The 26,131-nt window shown below is 33.8% G+C and overlaps 1 long non-coding RNA gene across 1 annotated transcript; it reads left to right on the top strand.

Moving 5' to 3' along the window:
• The first annotated feature begins 533 nt into the window (after positions 1-533).
• Positions 534-26,131, top strand: LOC134470554 (uncharacterized). Its single transcript, XR_010039499.1, has 5 exons — positions 534-615; positions 9,617-9,878; positions 11,428-11,554; positions 14,452-14,527; positions 25,092-26,131. It is a non-coding gene; the product is annotated as an uncharacterized LOC134470554 (long non-coding RNA).

The raw sequence follows: 26,131 nt of genomic DNA on the forward strand, positions 1-26,131 counted from the left end.
GAACAGGCCAGGCAGCTCTGTAATTTTATTTTGACTCACATTCTTTAATTGTTATAATGCATTTGATATTGTAGAAAATAGCCATTTTAACCACAAAACATAAATTCAAGCATGTGTGTGCAGCTGTTATAAAATACATTAATATAAAGCTGCATAACTATATATCTAATATTTATACCTTAATAATACCTCCGTAATGAATGGAAATCGAAATGATTTCATACAAGCCTCTGCCTTAAGTATGAGTGCGTCATCTTAAGTGTCTTCGCAATGAAAAACTTCAAATGAGTGGTAGTAACGTGGTGTTTAAACTCTGCATGAGTCCTGAAGAGTGTGATAAAAAAAGAAATGGAGACATTGTAGAGCCAAGGCCTGTGGAACCACTCAGCCTTTATTTCTCCAGGTAATTATTATCAATACTAAGGCATTTGTAATTAAATTCAAACACCCCTGAGAGTCATAATCCATGTGATCACAAGCTAACGAAATGGAGCATAAAATCAGATCACCTGGATCACCAAGATAGCTGGACAGGCGGGGCCGAGGGGAGGCTTCTCCTGCCTTCTGGGTGCTTCGTCCTCATTTTCTCCCCACCTCTGACAGTCAGCAACAATGGTAAGCAGTATTTGATTACCTAAGTTAGAGTTTGCTGAACATCATATTTGAAAACCAATATTTCATTGTCATTATTTCTAAGTGTTCTCACCAGTTGAAAATATTAAACATAATCGGTCCAACTGGTTGTCCTTGGAACTGAAAAAAAAGCATTGATTGAGAAACTCAAAGAAGCAAATTTCAGTTGTCAACAGAAATAAGTACCTTTATGTCATTCATCTGTATTGTGTTCATTTTTCAATTATTTATCCTTGTATTTCATCAGTTTTGAATTACTTCAAACTGTGTACAGGGCTATATTTTCTAGAATATGTATGACACAGCTCTAAAAATTTTCCTTTTAGATTTCTTAATTTTTCCAGTCAACTCAGCTTTGATAATTACTTTTATGAACATATTCTAAAGAAATTGTTTCTGTTCTTTCAATTAAAAGATTAAAATCCTCCCTATCTGCTTGATCCTAATATGGACGGGAAAAGTGCTGTCAATAGGAATGTTTGAATGTTCCCATTCAGAAGACTGAATAATTATGTTGGAATGTTTTTATTGTTGTTGCCATTGCAACACACTAGGATGAAGCATAAAGCAAAACAGAAAAATAAAAGATATTGTATTGCTTTATGTAATTGAAATTCAAAGAATGACTGGTTTTAGGCATAGATAAATGCAGTGGTTTACATGATTTCATCAAGGTTATTTTTCAGTCAGTAACCAGCTTATCTTTTCCAAGGTTTTTCTTGCTCTTTGGCTCATTTCCCAATCTTTACTGTATTCACAAAATAGTTCCCAGATCTGTTGGCCTACAAGATTTAAGGCGTGAAAAGTGGTGAGAACCCCAATCTTCACAGTGCAACTGCTTTTGTATTTTTGGTTGATCCAATCCATTCTGTGTCCAATTTGATATCAAGCACTCTGTCAGGGGAAAGCACCAAGACTTAAACTCTGATAGAGCAGTCTTTCAGACTGCCTCACTAGGGTTTTGTAAAATTTGGTTGGACATATCAGAAAATGACAACATTTTAGGCAAAGGTTAAAGTAACAGGCAATCAAAAAAGTAATAAGAATCCCTGTGAAATACATAAAATCTCCATCAGGAGAACACACTGATTAACTCTAGTTTAAATTCCATTCTGACTAATAAGTTTTTGAGGCAAGACCAGAAAGCAGTAATTTACTTGCAAGCCACAATCTGCTCCCCAGAAAGACAATTCTCAAAAGATAAGAAAACTAAATTTAAAAACGCTCAACAGAATATATCAGGAAACTAACAAAATATTTCTAAATTTGGATATTTTTATTTCTGATATTTAAAGGCGAGGATAGTTGACATTCCTGGCCCTTAACAAAGAGAAAACTTTTGTAAAAATTGAAAATTATTAACTTCTTTTTGTGTAATTTTTACAAATCTAGAATCAAGTAAATCTAGAAAAATTCAGACCTACCCTTAAGTAGTATCTGATTACTTAAGGCAAAAATTTCTGAAAGTATAAAATAGGAGGAACATTAGTTAGTAATTTAGAATCATTGTCAGTGGTAATTAGTAGGAAAATGGAATTCCTGGAGTCACAATCTTCAGGCTTCACAAATATTAACCCAACAGGATCTCAGTGGTTAGTCAAAAAAGTCTCTTTAAGGATCTTGATAGGAAGAAGGAGAGGAATCATTGTGAAAGACATAATCTTCCTCATAATAGGGAAAAATGATATTCACTAAGTAAAATTCTGAAACCCAACTTCAGCGGATTAGGATTCAGTGGTTTACAGATCAAATTATTTCAACTGATTTCCTCTGTGCCTGAAATAAAGCACATTTTAATTATAAAACATATATGCATAGTAGCTTTTATAAAATTAAGTACTTAAGTGGTCTAAGGAAGTATTTCAATATCTCTATGTGAAAGCCACTAGTAAAACAAATCATAGAAAACCTAAATAAATGCAGGACTATTTATATTCATAATTGAAAATTCTGAGTTAGGATGTTAATTCTTCCTAACTTGATCAGTATGTTCTCCAATTCCCAGCAAGCCATTTTGCAGTTATCAACAAACTGTATTTTACAGTTTAGACAATGAGACATATGACTCATTTTATCCAACAAAATTCTGAAGCAAAAACGAAAGTAAAAATCCTTATGGCACACATTCGAGATGTCCTGTAGGTTACGATAATTGACACAGTGCGGCATTACTGAAAGGACACACATATTGAATGACCAACCAAAGCACGGAAATAGGTCCACTCAAATACAGACAGCTGAGTTTTGACAAAATTGCAAAGTCAATTCAAGGGAGAAAGTAATCGATTTTTAACAATTCTTGCTAGATATCAACATGCAAAAATGAATCTAGACAAAAAATTTATACCTTTACAGGATATATTATAGTAACCCACCTTGATTTTCTATTAACTTGATTTGAAGCCCTGTATTGCTCTCACCATCTTGTTTCGAATGATGTTCCTCTATTCTGTTTTGCTTGATAGTACCAGGTTCAAAAGTTTAGGCAACAGTTGTGAAGATAGTGGGATTCATTATGATGCCCATTCTGGTTGACTATTATCTACTTTTGAAGACCTGTAATGTCTCCAATGTTTTGGTTTTGTTGGTTTCGTTCTTTACTGTTTTGTTCAATTTTATTATAACTGATGATATAGGCAATTCTATTTGAGATAGCGGGAGGCATTATGGTAACCATTGTTGATCACCTTGTATTATGTTTTTACTTTATCTACTATGTCCACCCTTTTGATTTGACCAACTCTGTTCTGTTATGTCACATTTGGTTTTACTCTCTTCCAAAAAAAGTATTAAGAACTGTGGGAGCAATAAAACCCAAAATGTGTAATAGTCATTGTACAAAAGAGAGGAAAAGAAAGTGCTCTAAACGATATAACTGCATGTATATTTAAGTATATAAGATAGACAATGATATTACTGAGTTTTGTTCATCTGTTCAGAACTGTTTGCAGTCTCACTGTTTGAATGCCCGCTTTATATGCTTTAATTTTGTAACTTGAACAAATATTTCTAAGATGACAATATGTAATCCATTAACTAGTGATTTCCTACTGTTTATTTTTTTTCTGAAATTCTGTATAACTTGTACCCTTTTTCTGCTTTTTTTTTCTTTTTCTCCTTAAATAAAATTTAAAAAAATTTATACCTTTAATAAAAATCACTTCAATATTTTCATAAGCCTAAATGTAAAAGTAAAACTTTTCAGTTTAAAGAATCAAATAGAAGAGAAAATGCACATGATAATGCGTTTGGCACATTAGTTTTAGATTCATCCATGTGCACAGGTTGCATGATGGAAAATACTAACAATTGGAATTTATGCCCAAAGTAATGACAGGGGTATATTTTGAGCCTTGTGATAATAAGAAATTTTGATTTTATTCAAGCATATCTAAACAGTTATAGAAAATATGCCTCTAATTCAGCTTATTGATGGCTTCCAAATTGTTCAGATGCCATCATGTCAACACTAAAAGACTCTTTAGTCACCTTCACTTTTAGGAGTGAATAAGAATTCCTGAATGAATAAACTCCCCCAGAGTTAGTGAGAAATTCAATATTGACTTTTCTTTCAATGAAGGAACTAATGTTTTGCTTTGACTATAATCCTGAGAAGGATATGCTTTTGTATTTGGTAACCAACAATGACCTTCAGCGTGCTTAATAAATTAAACTTTCATTGCCAATCCATTTATTTTGTATGATCCCTTTGCCTAATATTCACCCTGCATTCTGCACCTTTAAAGGAGAGGAACATAAGCAGGAGGTAGATTTGGATTTGCCTCACCATGTTTTATATGTGGCTTGATGTTGACTGAAATACAGAGTCAACACGAACCTGCATATCACTACAGTTATGTATTGAAAATATGTAGATACTTAAAATTAAATTTGTCACTATATTTCCATGCTCTGTAAAACTCGTGTGTTGCAAAAGTTACTACTAAAAGCAGCAAAAGTAAAGCCATCATTTTGGAAAAATGTTTGAAAAATACATATTTGTATTTTGCAAAATATACAAAGTGCACTTTAGAGTAAACAATAAGTACATAAAGAGCTGGATTATAAATGGGCAAATGAACCGTGAAGACAAATAACTAATGAAAATGTGCAAATAATGAATGAACATATTCACACTATTTATGAATAGGGAATTACAGATTTAAGCAACAAAAAGTGATACCATAAGTCATTCAAATGGTTTAGATTTTTTAAAAAGCTGATGTTACTAACTGCTGACAGGAAAACTAATCAAAGCAGGGACACTGATGCGCTGGGCATGAGGACAGAGTGTAACTATCACTCTGGAACACAGCGAGGGTAGCTTAGAACAGCAGGAGTAGGCACATAGTATAATCCAGATAACCTACCAAACAATAGCAGAAGTTTATGTCTACGCAGAAATATTCATGTGAATGATCATAGGAACTTTAGTATAACCATCCCAAGTTAAAGGAATTGAAGTATCCTCCTTTAGGTCAATGTATGAACAAAACTATACGCATAATTGGGGGGAGAGAGTTCTTAAGTGGCATGGATATACTAAGTGTACCTGCAAACAGATATAAACCAGCTGGAAAGGACTCTATGTTACAATTGTAGAAAACATAGCAACATAATCTAAATGTGTATCAAACAATCTTATTTCACGAGACAGGGGAGTATGTTGCAGATCTAACACCACACATGACAGAGCCCTATAATGAAGAAAGAACATAAGATAAAGAATTGGATGATGAGTGCTGGACCTTCTTTAATTCTCCTCTGGAACTGTGTGTTCACAATTCTGAATCCATATAGAGTCACACGGAGACTGAACATTAAGTAGGGCTGGCAGAGAATAGAAGCCAGGTTGCTCACTGAGGGAGTGTTAGTGCACAAAGAAACAAAGATAGAAGCTGGAGCTTTCAATGTGTTAATAAATTAGAGCCACAAAGTCAACACGAACCTGCATATCACAACAGTTATATATTGAAAAGATGTACATATTTAAAACTAAATTTATCACTATATTTCTATGCCCTGTTGTCTGATATGTCTCAAAGGCTGATAATCTGTTAGCAATTTTTCCTTTCTGATATCATCTGATATTTGATATCATAACAAATAAAAGAAGCTGTCATTGCAGAAATGGCTGACTTTAAAACTAACGAAGATACAACATAAAATAAGTCTCCTATTTTACATAGTGCCAGATAGGAAAAGGGCGCTCAGAGGGAAACAGTGTAATGTAGGTGTGTCAAAAGTTTTGGGAGCCAAGTAGTAAATTTGTTTGCTATAACACATAAAGCAAAATTAACTCATAATTTAAACTCGAAAATATTCATAAGCATATGCTCATGTAAATGAAAAGCTTAACAAATGTGAAGAAACTGAAAAGTTCTTATGCAGAAAAATTCCAAATGATTTGGTTAGTCATATTTCTCTAGGAAGAGGGAAACTGTTCCACACTCATTTTTATGTGCTATGTATTGGTGTCTCTTTTCTGTGGAAAACAGAGAGAAAATGTAAAACTACAGAGTTGTTTCTGAAAAGAAATGATCTAGGTGATCACGGTTAATACGAAAAATTATGTCATATTGATCATATATATTCTTGACATTCATGATGAGAATTAACGATTTAGCCTTGTTAATTTTTCACTAGTGTACAGGACCTTTTTCAAATGAGTTGACCATCAAATTCTAATTGGTCAAAATTCCACAAAACACCTGGCTAAATACTCCTTAAAACTGTCAAGGTGATCAAATTAAAGAAAGTTAAAACATATAACCAGTTGAAAAGACCTTAACAGATATGAAAACTGACTGGATTGTGACATCCAAGATAGAATCCTAGAACAGAAAAACAATGATGAAAAAGATTAAAAAGTCTAAATAGAATGTGGACTTTATTTGATAATGATATATCAATATTGGTTCATTACTTGTAAAATTGTACATTACTTATAAGACGAAATACTAAGTATGGAGTAAATTATCTCTTAACCTTGTTATAAATTTTTATCTATTCTTTTAGAAAATTCAGATATATATTGTGATATGCATACATGTACATATTCAAAATGTATTATGTATACAGTAAAATTTATAAGACAAAAGAGAAAACATTTATGCACTTGGGTTAGGTAAAGATCTCATGACAAACAAAAATATAGCTCAGAAAAGAATAATTCAAAATCTTAAGTTTCTCCATTAAATGAAGGAAAGACACCATTAAATGAAGGAAAAGACAATAGAACTTAATTGCAACTCGTGTACCTGATAAACTATGTTAACTCAGATAAAGGAATCTATCCATTAGGAATAACCAAAACATTTTTTTTGAAAATAGCCATTTGATTTGAACAGATACCAGCAAAGAAGATTGTACACAAACACATTAAAAGATGTTTGTTATGGTTAGTTATTACACAAATGCAAATTAAAGACACAGTAAGATATCACTATATACCTACTATAGTAATCAAAATTAAAATACTGACATCAGAAAACTTTGAGATACTTGGAAGAAATAGAATTCACTAACACTTTTGGAAGAAAGATAAATGTCATCTTTTTAGGAAATTAACTCAAAAGTTGAGAATATAAATACCACATGACCTAGCCTAGGTATGCTTAGATATTTTCAGATAGGGAACTGAAAGCAAATGTGTATAAAAATATTTGTTCATGAATATTTATATTAACCTTCATTTATAGTAACTCCAAATGGATACAATTCAAACATCCAGCAATACGTAAAGGGGTAGACAATCTGGTATATTCTGCAGATGGAATATTTTGGAACAAGAAAAAAAAATATACACACACACACACACACACACACACATATGCTAATCTCTATATAATTATACTGAGGTAAAGAAAAAAGCAACACATCACTTGTCCAGAAAAAGAATGCATACTGTAAGATTCAACTGATACTGAATTCAAGGAAATAAAATTAATATGTGGTGACAGAAAGCAGAGCAAGCATTGTCTAGGAGAGAGGTACGAGGAGACTTCGGTCATTATCTCTCCATTGTGGTTGGTGTGGGTTTATAACTCTGACAAATCTTATTGAATCTTGCATTTTAAAGAGTAATAATTTATTTTATATCTATTATACATGTAGAGTTTTTTTATAAAAAAAAAAGAAAGCTTTTGCTATTAAGAAGGAATAAAATCATTCCCAACATCTGGGGGCTACTCCAGCAAAGTGAGCCAAGCCTTGGTACTTCCCTGCTTATCTAAAAAAATTTCACAGAATATCCACATCAGGAAGGTCACCCTGCTGGCTAGAGACCAAGATAAAGACATGGATACTTCACAGTTGTGTGCAAACACCCATAGACATTGGGATGTACTGTGAACCCAGCCCCAAATTCCTAACCTCCCTCTTAGTCTGTCCAAAAGAAATGACTGCTTCCCCATTCTTTTTTTTTTTTTTTTTCAAAACACAGCTTTAAATTTGTTTGATTCTCTTGTTTTCCGAATAAGACTAATCAAAGAATTGTCTTCACTTCTTAAATTCATGTAACGGGGACAAAGTGATTCTTACTGGCAAACTTCCACAAACCTCCTACCTAGAGCCCAAAGCCAATATTGTGTCCCTTTTAACATCTTTGTAGTGAAATCCTCATGGCTCCACATTGTATGTAGCTTTCACTGCTGTAATAAACACTGTACCATCTGGATATGTTATTGGTATTCTTTGCAGGACAGTACTGTTAGCCATCACATTCTACTAGAGAAGTATCTCAAACTTGTAGACCATCCTTAAAATTCACTTTTTATGACACACATAAGCAAAAAGGGTATTATAATATTCCAGAAATTAAATAATGAGATTGAACAATTTTCACATATGCAACATATGCAATTATAACCATAATAAGCTGGAAGTCGAGGGTGCTATGTGGTTACCTATAAGGTAGAATCATCAAAAAATGAAGCAGACCAAGCAAAAATGCAAAAAGAAGTCAATTTTTTGGTATGCAACCATGCTGATTTAGAGGGGGAAAAGGTGCAATAGGCAAATGCGATGATCTTTCAAAACTGCAGTAAAAAGAAAAACTGAATTTCTGGAGCCATTGCATAGGAACTTCTAAATATATATCTATATAGAGAGAATGCAACAGTAGAAATTAAACTGAAATGAGTATCTGAGCCAAAAACTAAGAAGATTCCTAAACCAATAAAAAGGATAGTTCGTTCCTTGGGATTAGAAACTATATCTTTCTGAAACTGTGTGTTGATACTCACTTATACACAGTCAAAGTAGATCTGGGCATTCAGGGAGTTTTTTAGAAGAATCTGCCCCATGGTGGCTGAAGTTTTGCATGCCTTGGGGCCATTGACAGCAGAGTTTTCAGTGTACCGAGGTGTGAAAAAATGGAAATTTTGGCAGTACATTTCTGGAAGGCAACAATGCAAAGTTGGGTAAAATGCAAAGCATTTTAATGCTATGCAAAGCAGAGGTAAAAGCTTCAACAAGTAAACAGCAGGAGTAGGGCTTAGAGGAAATTCACTATTTTTGGAATTTTAAGTAAGGAAATGTTGATTCCCTTACGTTTTTATTCAACCGTGCTCAAACCCATGACTTTCACAATTCAATGTAAATAACTGTACTGGGCACAACGCATTGTCTTTCCCTTTGCTGTAAAAAGTGTACCCATGGAGAGACTTTCTCATTGTTACTGACCTACTTAACACAAGGCGCAGGTTGCAGACTGAACTTAATGGCCTTAGATGATGTGCCCTATGGCCACTTCGGTGCCATAAAGTTTCGATTCTTTTTTTTTTTTTTTTCCTCAGCTCTTGCTGCACTCACTCTAGTGATATTTACGAAGTGTATGTGGTTTCATTCACATAATCCAAATCAAGGTGTATGTTCTTACTTGGTTTTACTAGCAACATCTGGTCCTTGAAAAGGGAATTTTGCAAATATTTTCTAGATTTTTCTCTTTGTTTGCTTACTTACTTATTTTTCCTGGTACCAGGAATCAAACCCAGTGTCTTGGACTCATCAGGCAAGTGCTGTACACTGAGGTATCTCCTCCTGCTCTGACCCCGTGTTTATAGAGATGTTGTGCTGCCAGCTCCCAGCATTGTGATATAGTCCATAAATATCACAATCCTCAAAGGAAGGATTTCTCCACATGATCACAAGTGACAGAGACTAGGCGACCTACCCCGACCCTAAGCATCTGTTTTCTGACCTTGGAATCTGTCCCTGTGCTAGGTGATAAAGGTAGAAACCAGGTAAGTTCCAGAAAATATACATTGAAAATATTTGGTCCTGTGTTCTTGGGTTTTCATTCTCCACTGATCCCTGAACTGAAAAATACTGAGGCATTGGAGTCATATGAATTTATTTTCACTTATTTTAGTCTCTAGTGATTAAGACCAAGTCCAATCAAGATGTAAAATATAAATTTTTCTCTTGCCATAAAATGCCACCAGTCTCTACAGGGTCAGATTGTCTTTCCTGTATTTTATGTTCTTTAAAGTATCTTCTCTGTTTGTGGTACAAAATTAACTACTAGCTCATATTCACTGCCTTTGAGGATTTATTTTCTATTTTAATTTTACCTGCTCATGTGCGTTTGAAAGCAGGCAAAGGATATTTACTGATATAAATGATAATTGAGTTCAATTAAAGTTACCATTTATCAAATGTATATTTATACACTGGCGTTAAGTGCTACATATAGAAATATGAATAGCATATGATTTAATCCAACATAATATTTTCAATATATGATAGGAAGAATCTATTTCTACACATACATTCAAGGATAATTCCCACCTATTTTGAAAACAATAAAAGTTTAAATGTCATCATGCATTATATGAGAATACAATTAATAGTTTCTATAATCTTTTGCATGGGAAACGTTGATATAAAGACTAAGGGAAAGTGTTTTGTGCTGTGTAAAACTGTGATTATTACCAGTATTACCAAGGTTTGTTAAGCATTCTGTTCAGACACATGCAAAAGGAAACTAAAAGGAACTGTCTCTATAACTCTGTGCAATGAATTTTAGAAAATGAAACATGCAGTATTGTTTTCTACTAGTACTGTGACATAACGACCACACGGGAAAAAATCAGCTCCGTAAGAAAAAAAGTTTTCTGATTTAATTCTCCTAATAGCTTTTTAATCATTAACTCTAATGCTAGTAAATATATTTTAGGATATCTTGCAAAAGTTATCTTTAAGAAAAGTCATTATAAAGTACATTAAATGCTTTAACTTCTCCAATTTTAATGCATTCATTCACTATGAAGCTCTATTAAACAAAATTAAATGCTATATACCTTAAAACTTATTATAGAAAATTATAATTAAATTGCAATAAATACACTATTTCACTATTGATTTTATTATGTCTGGCCAAACACATTTGGAAAATTTTACTTTGACATACTATTTATTTATTTTGTACTGGGAATTGAATTTACAACCTTGTGCTGCCAGGCAGGTGCAGTGCCACTGAGCTATATCCCTGGCCTGGAAAATTTTGCATTTGCAGCATTAACACTTGCATTAATTCATTTTTTTCTTCACTGATTAATATATATATATATATATTTACATACATATGCATACATACATACATACATACATACATATGCATGCATACATACATACATACATTGTGAGTAATACTAATGATATGTAGATACAGGTATATACTGTGAAATGTTGCAGTGTTTAAATTAGTGTATTTATATTTTCTTAGAGAATTATAATTTTAATGTTAAAAATATTCAAAGTTATTTTTTTTACTTTTTAAACAAACAACAGGAGGGAGTAATTACAATGGTACATGCCTTCAATCCCAGCTGCTTAGATGATTGAAGGAGAAAGACCTTCAATTCAAGATTATACAGAACAAATTTAAGACCCTGCCTTAACTGAAGAAAGAAACAAGGTAAGAAAGAAAGAAAGAAAGAAAGAAAGAAAGAAAGAAAGAAAGAAGAAAGAAAGAAAGAAAAAAGAAAGAAAGAAAGAAAGAAAGAAAGAAAGAAAAGAAAAAAGAAAAGAAAAGAAAAGAAAAGAAAAGTAAAGAAAAGTAAGATGTGGATTAAAACTAGTGGTCAATTTAAACACCAGCTGAACTGAGTCAGCGTGGTGCTGAGTGTAGGGTGGCCTACCTGAGGAAATTGCCAGCATAGCATTGTGGGTTCCCCTGAATGTTGTTACTTGGACACTAGGTTCTTTTGGAGCTGTTGGTTCTCCTGTAGAAGCTTGTCCTACTGACTTCCCAGTTAAGAACTCCGATGATACCATTCAAGGAGCTCTGGACCCTATGGCTGAGGATAGCTGCGGTTCACCTTGGAGTAGCTCTAGTCCTTACCTTGAGCATCACTTTGTGGCTCTAGAGAGGAAGATGTGTGCTGTTCAGTCTCCAAGAGAAACTTGTCATGCCGGCTTCCTGATATGTACTTGGCTGTTCTCATCATTGGAGCAGCTCAAGACCTCATTGTCCCTGAGAATGGTGGTGGTACTTTTTGGGAGATTCCTGCTCTTTAGTTTGAGTGTTGCTTCTTGGCTCCAGTGGAGAACGTTCAACCTCCTGGTACAGATCCTTCACTTTCTGGCTTCTATCACTGACCTTTAGGCCTTCCCAGTTCACATCTGTAAAACAGACTTGCATGAGTCATGGTCATGAGCTTCAGGTTTCCAGGTGGACTCATGGAAGATACTGTCATGGATTCTAGGTCTTCAGTGGAACTCATGCAGGATATTGCCATGGGATCCAGACCCTCAGCGGAATTCTCTAGGTCTTTAGTGTGTGACAGATTTCCTGCACTTTCTTTGTATTTGATGCCTTGGGTGGCCATTACAAATAATACGATATTTATGTGTACAGTATTTTCTTGTTCCCCTTGCAAAACTCTGATGAAAGAAAGAAAGAAAGAAAGAAAGAAAGAAAGAAAGAAAGAAGAGAAAAAAATTTTAAAGGCTTGGGTGGATGGGGTTGTAGCTCAGTGGTAGTGATACTTGGTTGAATCCACATTGGGTTCAAAACACACTATAGCAAAATATTAAAAATAAATATATTAAAATATTAGGATTGAAAAAGTATGATCCAAGTGGGTTATATATTGCTCTTTTTGTATGAAAATGTTGTAATGAGACCCAATATTCTTGAAAAATAATATGGACTAAAAAAGTCTGTGATTTAAAAACATACATTAAATTGTTGGTATTGTAGTCTTTTCCAATGCAGAAAAACCCCAGAAATAATATTATCCTACTTAAGGTGCCACACTTAGTGACAGGACTCAGGAAAGAGACTCCACAGTACACTCACACTAGGCTTTTAGGAAGACAGTTGGTGCAGCAGGGAAAGCAGAAGCAAATATCAGAGAATCTGGCGTATTCTACACACAAATCTCAGAGCACTTGCTCAGGCACACTCTCTTCATGTTGTAAATCCCAATATGAACATGAGACCCCGAGGTCTCAGGTGAGTGGGGCACAAATTCAGCAGATTCTTCTATATCTCTCTTGTAATTTAGCCACAATTGGAATGCATGTATTATTTTGTATACAACATTTACTAAACTGCATAAGCAAGTTGGTGTGAAATACAGGTTTTAGACTGTAAATATCATTTTATTAATCACAAATGAATATTTTTCAGACCTAGATTGAAAGGGTTAGTACCATGATTCTAGACAACCAAAAACAAAAGCTTAACCCAGTCATAGGTCAATGACAGGTTCATTTTATCCTCAGCCAACAGTGTGTTATACACCTGCATGCTTTTTTTTCAACTATCTTGATCTGCCTCCTGAAAATAAGTTCATTTCCTAGAATATACATTGTATTCCTGGTTCTGTAGGCAGACTCTGTTCTAAGGTTATCTAAAGTGAGCAATGAACTTGTCCGTGAGTATGCCTTTGATATGGAAATAAACCAGTCAAGAACACATAACCTCAGTTGCCTGCCTTATAGAGCTCTCACATTCCAAGCCAGTCTTTCCTAGTCCTAGTTACACTTGGGCCTTGCACTGGACACATTGCTAGTGTGTTCCAGAATCTGTGGAAAGAAGTCAAAGTAGCAGTTTCAACATGGGTCGCAGTGTCCTATCTATTCCTTCTAGCAGAAACTAATGACTTTTGAAAATATTTTTCCCCATCCTTTAACCCACATGAACTGAGTGTTTCTCCATGTTGTCTTCTGTGGTTTGCCATTATCCAATCTGAACAACTAAGAGTATAAAAAGATAATTTTTCAATAGCGGTCATGTCTAGAACCACTGGTTATGCCATACGTGACTAAAATAAAAACATTTAGTTTAAAATACTCTTCTATTTGAAAACAGATTTTATATATACATTGCTATGTTTTTTATTCTATCAATGGAATATTTGATTAAACTTATTTTTATAAGCATCTCAAAGACTGATTTAATTTTTCTTACTCTTAAGGGCAATGAACATTAAATATTTATTCTCAAAATTATATTGCACTCTGTTAGACAGTGAGGAGTATGTATTATTTTACAATATATGCTGAAGTCTCTGTTTGGGAATATCACAAAAATCTATATAGTAGAACAACTTGCATAATAGTTCTAAAATCAAATTATTTATGGTAAAGTAAGACATACTTTCAAAGTAAGTGAACAAATGAAAAGATTAACAAAATGTACAGAACTTTGGTAAGGAGAAAACAATAATAATTATCATTAATCAAAAATATACTGAATGTGAAACCATAAATATATGAATATATGTATTTGGAATTGAACTTAGGGCCTATCTGCTGAGCTACGTATTCAATTGAATTTTTTAAAAATTTTCTATTTTGATATAGGGTCTTGCTACATCGCTAGTTTCCCAGGCGAGGGTTGAACTTCTGACACACTGCAGACTCCCAGAGTGCTGAGAAGGTAAGTATGTGCTGCCGTCCCCAGGTTATTCTGCTTGTATAAACCATGAAACTGTCACAGTGTGGCCTGTGTGTCAAGCACTATTCAAACTAAGACTTTTACATGCCTTAAAACACTTACCTCTTAGAAAAACCTCTTATATAAAGGATATACTCAATTTACATTTATGGAAATTGAAGTGGTAATTTCCTTAAAACTGCACAATTTGGAGGAGATAGTTGGAATTTAAAAATTTAAAAATAATTTAGCAAGAGAAAAATTCTACTTTGGCCTATTATTTTATGAAATTTTGTTTAATTTTCACATCAATTAAAATGATAATTTCATTAAACAATGAATAATAGGAATGAGATTACATACATCTCTTAAAATAACAAATTTCTAAGTAGTAGCATGACTTTGCAAACTCCATTCAGTGGCATCCTAAGACTATTTTACACCTACATTGATGAAGTTTCAAAATTCTCAGTGCGTGAAATACAGATACAAAAGAGATAAGAAACAGAGAGAGAGAGAGAGAGAAAGAGAAGAGACAGACACAGAGACAGACAGAGAGACAGAGACAGAGACAGAGACAGAGACAGAAACCAAGACAGAGACAGACAGAAAAAGCATAATATTAGGGCAAGAAGGGGCAACTTGCTGATGCTTTCTATTTAAACTAAACCTTGGAAAGTGTTCTGGGTGCCTGATAGGTGGATGGTCTGGCATACTCGAAAAGGTAGCAGCAAGAGCAACAAAATGAAAAGACCATTCATGTCTCAACACTAACTTGCTGAAATGGAAAAGAGAGAAGGAATATAGTAGTCCTAAAGATCCACCAGTCACAGCACTTTCCGTTGCAAAAAACGGAAGATCCAAACATTGGTAACTTCAACAATATGGTCAATAATTACACATTTCTTATTAACACGTGCAAAGGCAAATTATCACAGTTGATTCAGAGGTTCACCACAGTTGAAAAGGTAGGATTTTTTTTTTTTTTTTTTTTTTTTTTTTTTTTGCTCTGTTATGTTTGTGACAGCAAATTATTCTCAGGAAAAGCTTGTCTAAGCCAAGCCCAGGTGTGTGTGTGTGTGTGTGTGTGTGTGTGTGTGTGTGTGTGTGTGTATTTGTGTGTGCGCATGTGTGGAGAGAAGGCAAGTACATGAATGCTTAGGGTAGGAAGCTTTTGCCACAGATTTCTTCCTAAATTCCCTTTGCCATGTTTCATTAAGAAGCAGTGAGCTATTAACCTTGGCCTTATTTACAAGCCTACACATCAAATTTCTTAGATTTCAAGCTTTCAAGGTTATAAGTTGTTTTTGGCACTGAGGAAAAATGAAATAAGATCAAAGGAAGCCTATAGAATGGAAAATCAACAATTTTAAATGACCAGCTAAGAAGTAATTATAGCAAGTTGTGTGACAACAGCTGAGACTTACTTGGAATGATAGGACTGAGGGTAAACACAAGATAATACCTTAAAGCATAACAAAAATAAAATTTCACGGCAAATTACACAGTTCATTCTGTGAATCGAGAGATTTAAGGCTCTACTGTGATCCCAGGTATAAAACCACAAGTAACCAGAAAAATGCGTGCCATTAATCTAAATGAATAATCTGAGTCTAATCAGTACACTCTGATGTTATGACCCTCACCAAATGTTTTTTTGAGCTGCTGTACCCCAGTATGGAAGACAAACTCTTTAGACACCACTTTCTGTAGAGCTCAGGTGAATGCTTGTAGTCAGAAGGCGTCTTCAGTTCTGAGCTTGTACCTTGGTGAAACTGTGTTATAAAATTTGTCTCGAGTGTCACCCTGAGTGAGTTTGACTGCATTTTAGAATGTAGTAGTCCACTTTGTCTATACAAAATGCCAAAACATACCTGTTTCGGGGCTTCCATGATTTAAGGAAGGGTAAAGACCATGCTTTTTGAGAAAATGTCAAAGCAAATTTTGGAGGGTTCGAGATTTGCTAGGGTTGAGGTACATAGGATATTTAAAGTCAGGGCAAGCTGGTGAGCCAGTTTAGGCTTGACACTGCAGACATGGGAATGTAAATGCAGTTATATAAATTGGAGAAGAAAACAAAGCATGTCATTGTGTAGATTGAGATTCTATTATTGTGAGCAAAGAAAATATTAAAATGCATGTTAAAAGTAACTATTCATAGCATACAACATTTAGAGCCTTTAATTTAGAGTCAAAAAATCTATTTTAATTCCATCCTTACTATACAATGTTCTTGTGAATTTGGAGAACTTGTTTATATCAGTCACTAATATAATAGTCTATCTTTTATGTAGTTGGTTAACAGCTGTATTGCATAACTCAAAAAACAGCTGTTTGTATTAGAGTAAATGATATATTTCTATACTACAAAAGCAATAGGCATTTGTTGAACTTGAAAGTATGCCAACAGAGAAAGTAGGCTAAATAGTACTGAATTTTGAATGTAACATATACTTTTTAAAAACTAATGTCAGGATACAGTTTATCAAAGAGAAACCAAAAGCAAAATTTATAAACTAATTCCTCTGTCTGGTCCTGCAGAAAGACTAAGTTTTTAAGCCTTTTTGGTTACGACACAGTTCTCAAAAATAGGAATACGTACTTTCCCTCCATCTGGAGGCAAGTAATTTTAGTTGAGAATTCTCTCATCTTTTTTTTTTTTTTTTTTCCTTTTAACATCATCAGGCAAAAAGTTGTGATAATTTACTAGTCCAAGAATGTACAGTGTGGTCTACATAGAATGTGGAGAGGAAATTGATACCGAAATCTGGATGCCTGGAGACCTATTTTATGCTGCTGCCAGTTATTTGTATGCGATCACCTAAGACAAGTGGAGAGTCAGCCTAGGCGTCTAAAGAATTTGTAGTTCCCAGAAAGGAGACAGTATAAGAGAATATTGGTATTTTGGGTTGTTATAATTTTAAATTTCCTTGACATATTGCTAGCAGGAGAATTTGGATTCATGATTTATCATGCTTGTTTCTGAAAAGGAGGAATGAAAGTAAGTTGATGCAGCTGAGAACCTAAGAGTTTTTAGTGGGCTGGGAAAGCGGTTGGCCTAAGCTCCAGGAGCGATGGTTTCTAACAGCTGTGAGGACGGGGACGTGCTCAGCGGTGTTCCAGCTGCTTTGCAGGGACTCGGGTTCCCTCTGCAGCGCTGTAAAAAGGCTAAAAGTAAGAATTTAAAAAAATGTCAAGGTACAGTCCTTAAATAATTTTAACTAAGTAAAATAGCTTGGCTGAATGTACAGATTGCAATGTGAAATTTTACCTCACATAAACAGTAACAATAAGTCACTGAAGACTTCAGACAATCTAATTTTAGATTATTTTATTATACAGCCATGACTATGTGAAAAGAATTTATTTCACAGTTTACCCAATGAAACTAAATAAAATACACTGGAATAAACAAAGTTTTTAGAGTAGCTAACAAAGGTTGCAGGAGATGTAGATGACAGTATATTCCCGAGCAGCGGTTCCAGATCCACGTCAAGCTGTTTCTCTGTCCCACATTCCTGTCACTGAAAATGGTCGTGTGTGTGATATTCATTTAAAAATGTCAGTGTGTCATCACTTATGGTGATATGTGTAAGCCACATTAACTCAAGATCTAGTGACTACTTTAAATCAATAATCTACTCACCAGCACAGATGTTCTGTGACTCACAATGATTTTATGGAAATTCATCTCAAACGCCCCGTTCTCCTTCCTGCAGTCACGGCTCTCTCATTACAGCACAAGCCGCATTGTTATTGCTTTACTGGAGATCAATTCCTCAATCTCTGAATTACATAAAGCCCTTGGAGGGATAGTACTTATTATCTGTCTTCGATTTGCTGGAGTGAATGTTAAATGCAGGAGCTTATCTTTAACTTGTGAGATCTGACAACTGAGATTACAGAAAACTTAATTTCTACTTGTTTCCGTTACTATAAAGTAGGGTAGGAGGTTAACTTTTGGTTTCTTTAAAAGCCAATATATCTCTGTTTTGACAATAGAAAAAATTAAGGACATAAATAGCAAACATAAGCTCCAACAGTTTCATTATAAATAATATCTGTGAGCCTTCTTGTTTACAAAGAAGATATTTCTGTTACATTTTAAATGTGTACTGATTTTTTAAAAAAATTCTTGTTGGTGATCTGGAGATGTACTGTGGGTCTCTTTACAAAAAATGATTTGTTATTTACCCCCAGAGTTAGTTTTTTTAAGTTTACTGTCCTTAGCATATATTTCAATTTTGTGTTGAAACTATGCTTTTTTGGGAGCATCTTACAATCAAGAACCGGATATTTTTGAAGCCTGGGTATCTTTGCCCCCATTAATACTGCTAGGATGGATAAATTCTGTTTCCCGAAATTCTTGCTGGGTTTACCAAAATTTTGTCACATTTGTTCCACAGTTTGAGGCTTTCTCTGACTAGTTCTGTTGTCCTTTAACTCTCTGTTCATCCATCTCAAATCTATTTATGGCCTAATATGTCACTCAGGCAATTCATTCACTTTTAGCATTGATAATTATTATAATTTCTTATATTATTTTTATTTATAAGAAATATTAATATTTTAATTTTAACATTCTTTCTCAACTATGAAAAATACATTGTAGTAGCCAGTTATTCAAAGTATTATTTTTAATTATTATATTTTCTAACATAGATGTTTTCACTTTGCTTCTTTTTGTGTAGTACAGGCTCATAGAATTATTTTCTATTTTTATCTATTTCTCTAAATATGTGATTGTGTTTGATTTACAACTGAATCTATGCACACACACACACACACACACACACACATATATATATGTATGTATGTATATCAGCTATTTGATTTGTCTCATTCTGAAAGATTTAGAGAAATAAAATCCAGTAATATATTCAAAATTTGAGAATGATATTGTATTACCTTGTTCTATAACACACCTTAAGGCAGGGTAATTTCATTTTAATCCAATCTGAAATTGAGGTAATTGTTCTAATTTGAATATTTTTGTGGATTTATCTATTTGTACGTTACCCTGTTGCAAAGAAATAGCTCTTAAGTTTTCTCAGTGACTGTAAAACATCCTCTCTTTTGCTACCAGTGCTGCATCGTATTATCTTACATGGAATGGCTTAGTAAAATAGATATACTTAAGACAATGAAGCTTTAGGATAAAAAAAGAAAAGTCAATCTTTGGAAAAAGGATTTTCCAACTATACTTATTTAGTGTCAAATACAGAAGAATTTACTTCTGCTTAAAAGATACACATTTCTGAGGTAATGCAATATTTGATTCATTAAAATTTCCAGAGGCAGAATGATTAACAGATGCAGGTGCCTTTAAAATGAAAATATTGTATGGTTGTCTATCACAAATGCTTGTAGGACATATTCTCATACAGGACATAAATATAAGAGTGGGATCACTGCATCAATTTAAAATCTAAATGAGCCACATTTCATAGTTCTCACATCAATATGATCCTTTTCTAATCTCAGAGGACAAAAATCACAGAATCAAATTTTCAAATGAGCCTCAAAGGCTTATTTGCAACCAGTATATTTCTCTTTTGAGGAAAAAGAGTAAAGTATCTGTTCTTTATTTGCTTGTTTTTTTAAATTAAGATAGACAAATACTTTTGAGCAAACTATGATATTTTCATTAATCAATTTCTTTCTTTTTCAAAATCATAAATTATTCTATCACAAATTGTTCATTGTTTTTTGCACCTGAAATAGTTCAATTATAGCATACCATGATTATAAAAAGAAAACAATTGGGGGTTGGGGATTTAGCTCAACTGCATAAGCGCCTGCCTTGCAAGTGTGCCGTCCTGAGTTTGATCCCTGGTACCGATAAAAAACAACAACAACAACAACAACAACAACAAAAAAACAATTTATCACTGAGTCAAAATTGATATATCTTTAAGGTAGTAAAAATATACCAACAAGCAACTGTAACTAGTAATTCTCTAAAAGTTATAAAATAAGACAACAATCCCTTCTGACTTTACAGTGATTATAGCCCCTGAGTGAAGGAATATTGGGAGAAGATAGATTTAGGAGAAAAATTTACTCTGACTTTAAACTTATTTATGTCATTATTCATCGCAAGGTACAAAGAAATGTGTAGCAATGCACTGATCATTCTAAGAAACTGTTCATGCATTAATAGCTGCTAACTACCTGTATGCTACAAATAAGGATGAGAAATATCTAGTAAAAGTTGTGATTTTTGCCACAAGTTTTGAGGTTCAAAAACACTAAAAGATGAAAACTTTAAGTAGTATTTAGTAGATAAAATTATGATATTTTATACTTATTTTCCATTGATGAGGACAAGACGTTGCTCATAGGTGGCTTCTAGGCTTCTAACTGGGCACATGTCAGTGCGATCATTCTCTGCAAGTACAGGTTTTGAGATACAATGAGATAATATCAAGAATTTGTTTTGTTGTGTTAATTATGCCAGAGATGTTTACCACTGGACATGCTGCTCTGTACTCACACAGGATGTTGTGTGGTGATATTTTTAGAAAAAATACATCACGCCGACTGAGAAAAGCAATTGGAAAAGAGAAAGTATTGCATGACTTGAGTTGATGTAGTTTGGAAGCAAGAATTTTATTTTAAACTGGTGTGAATTATTCAGTTGTGAAAAATGAATACAAAATAAGAAATATGATAACTCACAGCTGAAAAGATGAGTGCATGGGACACAGTGCATGTGGGATTATTGCCATATTTTTATCAGCACACGTGTATGGTGCATCAGGTTTATATTCCTTGTGGGGATTGGTACATGCTCTATGACCTCATCATTCCTTTTGTTCATCTTCTTTCCCTTCCCGCTCTCCACATTCTAATCATCTCTGGATTGTTTTGCACATGTTTTAAACACATAATGTTTACTTTTCTTTCGGTGAGTTGGGACAGATTCATTACACATCTTCATTTCTTCCTTCATCCCCTCTCCCTCCCTCTTTCTTCCCACTCCCTCCATCTCTGGATCTGTTTTCCTTTTAGAAAAAAATCTAATACCCCAGTTCCTACTCTCTAGCTTCCACCTTGTACTTTTAGACTCTTATATAAAAGAAATCACATTATGTTTAAACTCTTGTTTAAATAGATGAGTGGATAAAGAGTATGCAGTATTAATGTGCAGTGGAATAGACGAGGCCATAAAGAAGTTTAGCATTGAGTCGTTTGTTGGGAAATGGTGGGTGGGCCTTGAGACCTTAATGTTGAGTTGGTAGGAAACTTTATGACCAAGTGAAAGGATAAATGGATAACACTGATGGCAAACATCAATTGTGACCACACGGGATCTTGAGCTGATTTTGAAGAGTAAAGATCAAATTAGTTTGGAATATGAATGAGAACATAGTAAAACTGGACACTACGTTTTATTTCAAATAAGGAATCTACATCGTCTTCTTGAACATATGTAAATAGTGTTTTGAATATTAAGCTTAATGAAACACTTACTGGAGAGTGTTTGAAAAATAAATAGGAGAGTGGAGGCCTGGACATGGAGGAGACCCCTGGAAGATTGCTACCGTGGTTAATATGAGAATAGACGGTTTGTTTTGGTCGAGTGATATTAGCAGTGAGAGGACAGACAGGGCTTGAACAGGAATGATTCAGAGTCACCTAGCAAAGTTTTCAGAATTCTTGTTGGAAAATTTTCTGTCTGGTCATGTTAACCTAGTGAAACCCATTTTCTCTCAGAGTCATTCTACATGCTGATCTAGAATGAAGGCGACCTGCATCAGGAGGTTTACTAAACCATCCATCTGCCTAAACTCATATCACTTACTGCTCTAATAACATGGGAATTCTTTTGTTTTCTTGTGTTATGAAAGGAAAGTTTTATTCTGTTTTATAAGCATTTGGGATAATTTTGTTATCACCTCTTTTAGCAAGTCCTTCATTAAAGAAGTAATAGTTACATATATTTTGAAGATATATTCACTTGTTTCTTTTCTTTTTTTCTGGTTTCTTTTCCTTTCTTTTTGTCTTATGGAGACAGCATTTTACTATGACATTCAGGCTAGCCTTGAACTCACTTTGTGGCCCAGGCTCGCCTTGAATTTGCAGTGATCCCCCTGCCTCAGGCTTCCAGTGCTGTGCCACCACACCCAGCTTAACCTGTTTCTTGAAGAAATCTTCCTGTAATTATGTTTTCATCAAAACCATCCCTCCAAGTGTACAGTTCCAAATTATTGATATTCTAGTCATTCTAAATATTAGAGCTAAAGGTCTAATCTCCTTGGCATAGAAAAAATAATCTAAAATATTTCCCCACTACCTTTTTTGGAAAATTTGTCTGATAGGGCCATGGATTTAGGTCAGTGTCATAAGTGCCTGCCTGGCAAATGCAAGGTTGTAAGTTCAATCCCAATAGCAGTAAGTAAATAAGTAAATAAATAAATAAGAAAAATAAAAAATAAAAATTTGTCTGTTAGAAATAATGAATTATATTCTTCCCCATGCTTTATTGAGCTGTTTCTTTGTTTTTCAATATTTTAGATCGTGTGCTCTTAAGATAAAATGTGAATTATTAAAATGTTCAAAATTTCTTAATTTTATGTAAGTTTATCAAAGTTTTAGGCGGTTGCACTTTAAAACATTTTTAAGAAAATAATGCTCTGAAAAATGATTCATTTGCTCAGTTATCAGCACTTCATCAACTGTCAAAAACTCTGTATATGGCAAAAGACCTTCTAATTCGTTGTGCTTCACATGTGACACAGGTACTTAAAAATTATTGCATACTTACCGTATGGTGTTCTGCAGAATGTGTGCAAATCTCCACAATAAACATAAATGACAGTGGTAAGACACATGCTACTTACAGTTAAAATGATTCAGCTCCCTTAAATGTTTTCCTACTTGAGACTAACACTATCTTTGGTCTACATTTTTAGCCAGATTATGCACCCTATACTTGAAATAGCTTGAATTATTTTAAAGCCAAAAAAAAAGTACTAAACTTGTGTACATGGTAAGGTTATTCATGATCGCGTGACTACTGGATTCCTTCCCTCATAATTAGACTTTCTCACAGCGTTCTCTTCCCTTGTGCTCACAGGAAATCAAGTTGTCCAGTTTCCATTCTTCTGACATTTTGATTTAGGAATTTAGAAGATTAAGCAAATTGCAGGCATCACCCTTAATAAAAGGATGGAGAGAACAATTTTGATGCCAGAAAATAAAGAACTATTTCCACTGTAATAAGCAGAGAAGATTTTGTATTTCATGTGAGAATAGAAAGGTATACATTATTCTAGGGAAGTCATAACCATAACAGAGAGATTACAAGTGTTAGAATTGGAGCCCAATGCACTGAGCTTCCATCCCTGGCTGAGAATCGCCGTTCCGGAAAAGAAACAGAAGGATGTGGGATTTCATAGACTTTGCCAATGAGAATCTCAGAAATGGCTCTAAAGGGTTGAAGAATAATGCCTTTCTTTTATCAGCATCGTTAATACAAGCTGAGTATATAAGATATCAGACTTTTGTCTTAGGCAAAGCTTGATTTAACTCTCAGTTTTCAGTGCTTCATAAAATTGGCCATACTAAGGTTTGTGTGGTCTGGATTTCTCCTCACTGATAATGTCAATAATCAATTATTACACATGAAAATGAATAGAACTTTAGAAATTTCTTTTACTTTTTTTTTGTAAAATTAATACGTGGTGACCCTAACCATGATGAAGCACATCAACAAAGTTTCACTTTAATCACCAGTTTCTTTCATTCACATACTTCTTATTTATAATTTTTACTGAATTATAAATACGTTTCTGAGTTGTGATGTAAACTCTCAAGTATAATCATATAAAACTCCAAAATAAGGTAAATTTTAAAAATCATCAAAACAGATTTACGGGTGTGATTTTTTTTGGCCATTGATTAGAAATTGAAAAAGGTAAGGATGAAGAACACTTTAATCAAAGCTGTATGAAAGAAATGCAAATATATTTCCTTGGTTTTGCTGTCTAGGAAATCAAATAGCCAAAAGACGCTCACACTCTACTAGTAATCACAAACTAAATGACAACTCCAGCCACATTTTCTTTCACATCATTTAAACAGAAAAGCCAATTAAGTGGAACATTAAATGCTGATGAATCACAGTGGCATCATAAAATAGCAATTAGATAATAATCAGTTAATGAAGTAAAATGACAATGCAGAAGTCATCAAATGACAGTAACAGAACCAATCCATTAATGAGAAGTGACACTGAGGAATAGAAATGCCAAACAGATCAGCCATTATGACTGAAATTATATGGGGTAGATTTATGCAGTTAATTGGATTAAAATGCTTCTGGTACTTAAGGTATTTTTCTGGGGCTGATTTACTATTGCATAAAAAAATAAAATAAAGAATCTTAAAATATGTTTTTGAAGAGATAACTTCCAAGTATATCCTCTCCTATTTTTAAAGAGATTTTTAAGCATCTTGTTCAAACATTAGTTACACATTAAAATTACCATAGATATTTTGAATATAAATACCTGAGGGTCAGAAATGCAAATATTAGGAAACCTCTTTTCTTTAATTACAGGTTTACAATTACCCTCTGCCACTACAAAGCTCAAGATGAAGGAGAGGACAGATTGGTAGAAGATCAAAATAAACTACATTCCCATTGTTATGAAGTAACTGATTCCCAGGTTTCGCTTCCCACTGACCATATATGTTAATATGCATTGGAATTCACAGGATAGATTCTTCTTAAACTGTAGCTCAAGAACGCACAGCTATTTCCAAAATGAAGAAAATGCCTTGGAGAGTACAAATGATGACAAAAATAAATAACACGTTTTTATATTTACACTTATAGTCTTCATCCTGAAATTCATATAATATAGACATAAAGTCTGCAGTTTAAAATATGTTTTGAGGGGCTGGGGATTTAGCTCAGCAGCATAAACTCCTGCCTTGCAAGCAGGCAGTTGTGAGTTTGATCCCCAGTACTGATAAAAAAGAAAAAAAGACAATGTATATAAAATATGTTTTGGTCATGAGTTATATGGTCTATTTTTTGGACAAATGTATAATCAAATGTATGCATCAATATCATATCCTATAGGCTAGGTATCCTGGATTAAAAGTTATTTGTGTTCCACTTGCTTAGCCCTTTTTCTCCAACCTCTGGTAACCACTGATTTAATATCTTTTTTTTTTTTTTTTTTGTCTCACTATCTCGGTGTTTTATCTTTTATCTGGGCAAAATGTAGTTTGAATCATAAAGAAGATAAACTTTTTCAATGAGCTTCGTTCACTTAGTGATATGTAATTGCAGTGTCTCTTGTGTTTCACAGTGCTTGATACCTCACTTATATTTACTGTTAAATACTTTCAGTGTGTGGACATACTACTGTTTAATTATCTGTTCATCTACTGAAAGACACCATGGTAACTTTTATGTATTTGTAATTATAAATAAAGCTTCCATAAATACCTATGTTCAAGTTTTTGCTGATACAATTTTTGGTTTTTGTAGGTAAACATCAAGGAACACAATTGTTATGTAATACTATGGTAAGAGTATCTTTAGTTTGTTGTGAACTGCCAAATTTTCTTCCAAAGAAGTTTCATTAT

Source organism: Cavia porcellus, unplaced genomic scaffold (assembly GCF_034190915.1).
Source record: "Cavia porcellus strain 051 isolate PalLab524CR breed Dunkin Hartley unplaced genomic scaffold, mCavPor4.1 scaffold_15, whole genome shotgun sequence".
NCBI classification, from domain to species: domain Eukaryota; kingdom Metazoa; phylum Chordata; class Mammalia; order Rodentia; family Caviidae; genus Cavia; species Cavia porcellus.